The sequence below is a fragment of the Muntiacus reevesi genome, chromosome 7 (genome assembly GCF_963930625.1).
Source record: "Muntiacus reevesi chromosome 7, mMunRee1.1, whole genome shotgun sequence".
Lineage (NCBI taxonomy): Eukaryota > Metazoa > Chordata > Mammalia > Artiodactyla > Cervidae > Muntiacus > Muntiacus reevesi.
In genome coordinates, this window is record NC_089255.1 from 91,195,658 (window position 1) to 91,200,382 (window position 4,725).

The 4,725-nt window shown below is 39.1% G+C and overlaps 1 non-coding gene across 1 annotated transcript; it reads right to left on the reverse strand.

Annotated features, from left to right (window-relative positions):
* Nucleotides 1-1,459: 1,459 nt before the first annotated feature.
* TRNAH-GUG (transfer RNA histidin (anticodon GUG)) lies at nucleotides 1,460-1,532 on the reverse strand. Its single transcript has one exon. It is a non-coding gene; the product is annotated as a tRNA-His (tRNA).
* Nucleotides 1,533-4,725: the final 3,193 nt, after the last annotated feature.

A 4,725-nucleotide genomic window follows, 5' to 3' on the forward strand; every position in this document is an offset into this window, starting at 1 on the left:
AAGACTCTTGAGAGTCCCTTGGACTGCAAGGAGATCCAACCAGTCCATCCTAAAGGAGATCAGTCCTGGGTGTTCATTGGAAGGACTGATGCTGAAGCTGAGAGTCCAGTACTTTGGCCACCTGATGCGAAGGGTTGACTCATTGGAAAAGACCCTGATGCTAGGAGGGATTGGGGGCGGGAGGAGAAGGGGACAGCAGAGAATGAGATGGCTGGATGGCATCACTGCCTCGATGGGCATGAGTTTGAGTAAACTCTGGGAGTTGGTGATGGAGAGGGAGGCCTGGTGTGCAGCGATTCATGCGGTTGCAAAGAGTCGGACACGACTGAGCGACTGAACTGAACTGGTGACCAGACTGATAGATGGAAATATACATATATACATACACACACACACACACACACACACACACACACACACATATATATATATATAAGATGAGAGACAGATGCTGCACTTAATTCCAAATATGTCAATGGTTACATAAAACCATTTTACATAATTAAAAAGAAATATTGTCAGTGAGTTTAAAAAGTAATAAAACAAACAAACAAAAAGAAAAAATTCCTGCTTAAAACCTGCTTTAAATATGAAGATACAGAAGAAAAATAAGAAAGCAATGTAACTGATCAATATTAATCAAAAGAAAAATCATGTGACTATACTATTAATAGACAAATAGAATTTCAGGGAACATTAATAAGTGAAGAGTCATATATCAAAATGATACAAGGGTTACTGACCAACATATGTATAATGTTAAACATGTATTACTTAACACCATAATGTCAAAATATTTGAGTCAAAGAGTTACCCGTATCCCCCATCCCGATCCCCCCTCCCACCTCCCTCTCCCCCCGACTCCTCTGGGTCCTCCCAGTGCACCAGGCCCGAGCACTCGTCTCATAGCCTCCAACTAATAAAATAAAATTAAAAAAAAAATATTTGAGTCAAATGGGCAGAAACCAAAAGGGGAACTATTCAAATTCACAATGATATTTGAAGATTTTAACCTATTTTTCTTAGTCATAGCAGAATTAAAAAAAAAAAAAAAAAAAACAAACTAAACTGTAGGAAAAAGAAAGTGTGCTAGGGGCTCAGTCAAGTCTGACTCTGAGACCCCATGGACTGTAACCCGCCAGACTCCTCTGTCCATGGGATTCTCCAGGCAAGAATACTAGAGTGGGTTGCCATGTCCTTCTCCAGAGGATCTTCCCAACCCAGGGATCAAACCCATGTCTCTTTTTTCTCTTGCATTGGCAAGCAGGTTCTTTACCACTAGCACCAACTGGGAAGTCAAGAAAAACAAAAAAAAAGAAAAAGAAGAAAGAAAGTGTAGTTGCTCAGTCGTGTCTGACTCTTTGTGACCCTGTGGACTGTGGCCCGCCAGGCTCCTCTGTCCATGGGGTTCTCCAGGTAAGAATACTGGAGTGGGTTGCCATTTCCTTCTCCTGGGGATCTTCCTGACCCAGGGATTGAACCTGGGTCTCCTGCATCACAGGCAGATGCTTTACCCTCTGAGCCACCAGGGAAACAAAGGTTCACTATAACTGACAATTATCAAACTTTTATATCTAAAAATAGTGCAAACAACTGAAGCATGCTAATTTGTTTTAAAGGCATGTGAAATATTTGCAAAAATAAAAATATGTTAGTAAATGAAACAAGAGTATATTATCTTACTAATGTGAATTAAATATGATAACCAACAATTTAAAAAATTGAGAAATACCAAATACCTGGATATCATGTAGAATACGTCTATTGATACACTGTCAAGGACTTAAACACATACAAAATGAAAATCATAGGATGTTGAAACGTATCACCAGCCCAGGTGGGATGCATGAGTCAAGTGCTCGGTCCTGGTGGGCTGGGAAGACCCAGAGGAATCGGCTGGAGAGGGAGGTGGGAGGGGGGATCGGGATGGGGAATACGTGTAACTCTATGGCTGATTCATATCAATGTATGACAAAACCCACTGAAAAATTTAAAAAAATAAAATAAAATAAAAAAGAAAATCATAGGATGTTTTGAACATAGCAAAACTTGAAAATATGGACCTATCAACTTTTGAAGCAAGAATACTTAGATTCAACTTAAAGAGTTGGTGCACTCCTTTCATTTGTGATGGTGTTAATTCTGTTCTCCAGCTCCTAATTTGTTGTATTGGCCAATACCTTGTCTAGAAATGACTAATTTGGAACTCTGGTTATCTACTTTCTCTTTTCTCCTATTCCACTCACTACTCTAAGAAGTATCCTTCCTCATGTTTATAACAATGTGCACTGCATCATTTCATTGCTAATAATCCATAGATAAAAAAAAATAATCCATGGATACTCATACCCATAGACATTCATTATATCCATTTTTCTACTGTAAAGGTTGGATCAATACTGGTTATAATATACACAGAAGAAGTTAGATGATCCAAAATATATATATAAGCTCCATCATCATTATCATATTGCCATCACTATTATCATCGTCATTGTCAGAGCAAACACTTTCATAATTATGTCCATAAATGAAGTTCTCTTTTGAATTCTCAATTAAGCCTTATAAGAAGTCTATTATGTGGGTACTATTATATAACCCATTTATACATGAGGGCACTCAGGCAAAAAGCGGCAAGTAAGTTTTTCTGGTAATAGAGCTAATGCGTGCTGACCTAATTTGAACCAAGGTAGCCTAGTTCAAGGAGAAGGTGATGGCACCCCACTCCAGTACTCTCGCCTGGAAAATCCCATGGATGGAGGAGCCTGGTGGGCTGCGGTCCATGGGGTAGCTAAGGGTCGGACATAACTGAGTGACTTCACTTTCACTTTTCACTTTCATGCATTGGAGAAGGAAATGGCAACCCACTCCGGTGTTCTTGCCTGGAGAATCCCAGGGATCGGGGAGCCTGGTGGGCTGCCGTCTATGGGGTCGCACAGAGTCAGACACGACTGTAATGACTTAACAGCAGCAGCAGCAGCAGCCTAGTTCAAAAGTATGCTCTTGGCTATATGCTATGCTACTTCTTATAAATATAACACATGCAAATATACCCAAATTTGTTGTTTTTCAGTCACCTAGTTATGGCTGACCTTTAACCCCCATGGACAGCAGCAAGTCAGGCTTTTCTGTCTCTTACTATCCCCCAGAGTTTGCCCAAGTTCATGTCCATGTCATCGATGATGCCATTCAACCATCTCATACTCTGCAATCCTATACCCAAATACAGGCATTTTTTTTTCATCAATTGCCACCTAACTTTTACAGATAGGTTCTTTGAGTTAATTTCATATATTCCTAATTTTATGGTTTACTAACTTGAGTAACCCCAGGAGTTGGTGATGGACAGGGAGTCATGGTGGGCTGCGATTCATGGGGTTGCAAAGAGTTGGACATGACTGAGCAACTGAACTGAACTGAACTGAATCAAGCAAACTTTGACTTTATTGAACTAGCTTTTTTCTTTTTTTCTTAAGAGAATGATAATCTAAAATTGTTTAAATCTTTGCTGGCTAGCTATATGCTTTTTAATTAGGTGGTAGTTGAGTTGGACATGACTTAGCAACTAAACGACCAGTACCACCATGCAACTACTTCAGGTCAGGAGGCATTTTGGGTAGCTGTCTTGCCTGACTATAGACTTTCAAGGCAAATGCCTGAGCTTGAATATCAGTTTATTATTTGAAGCAGTTCACTGACTTCCTACTTGTACAGGGTCAGGAAAGTTAGACAAGTTTCCGTAACCTTAGCTTCCCCATATGTAGAATCAAGATGATAATCTCTGTTCTGTGCGTGTGTGTGAGTGTGTGTGTGCACGAACATGTGCATGCACTCTCAGTGGTGTTTGCAGCCCTGTGGGTTGTAGCCCACCACGTTCCTCTGTCCATGGGATTTTCCAAGCAAGAATACTGGAGTGTATTGCCCCTTCCTACTCCAATTCCATGGCAAGACATTAAATAAAATAGTACAGGTAAAACACATAAATATCTTTGTAGGCTGGTTGAAAGACAGAGCCTGAGGACAGAGAAAAACACAGAGAGAGAAAAATAAAGCTGTTAAAAGTTAAACTGAAACATACTAACATTATAAGAGTTTGAATAAAAATCATTTTGAATTGGGCAGAATCCAATCTAACAGGTAGAAAGGAGACATGAGGAGCTATACACAATGAAATAACGTTTATGTTTCTCTTTTTCTCATTCTGGAGCAATGAATCATTTTTATTTTCCTTACTGCTTTTCACACACCTTTTTTCCCTTTCACTCTTTCTATGCCTAAGTAGTTTTATTTTATTGTGATGTAGATCGTTTTAAAAATCTTTCTGTAATTTGTTACAATCTTGCCTCTGTTTACTTTTTTTTTGTTTTTGTTTTTGTTTTTTGGCTGCAAAGCATTTGTGATCTAATCTCCATGACCAGGGATTGAGCCTTCACCCCCTACACTGGATGGCAGTCTTCACCATGGGATTGCTAGGGAAGTCCCATGCCCAAGTAGTTTTAATTACATGTATTGATTATAGTTTTATTTCATAAATCCTTAATTCCTGATAAAACTTAAGAACTAAGCAATCATGGACAGTGTTTTGTGAACTGGTAAATTTGTAAATACTTTTTATGATTTCTAGAAGTATATTCTTCTCCACAATAGAAATTCCAACGTGGCACAAAACATTTTTACTAAAAGACCCAAATATCTTTTGTTCCTCTGTAAAAGGACACTGAGGGT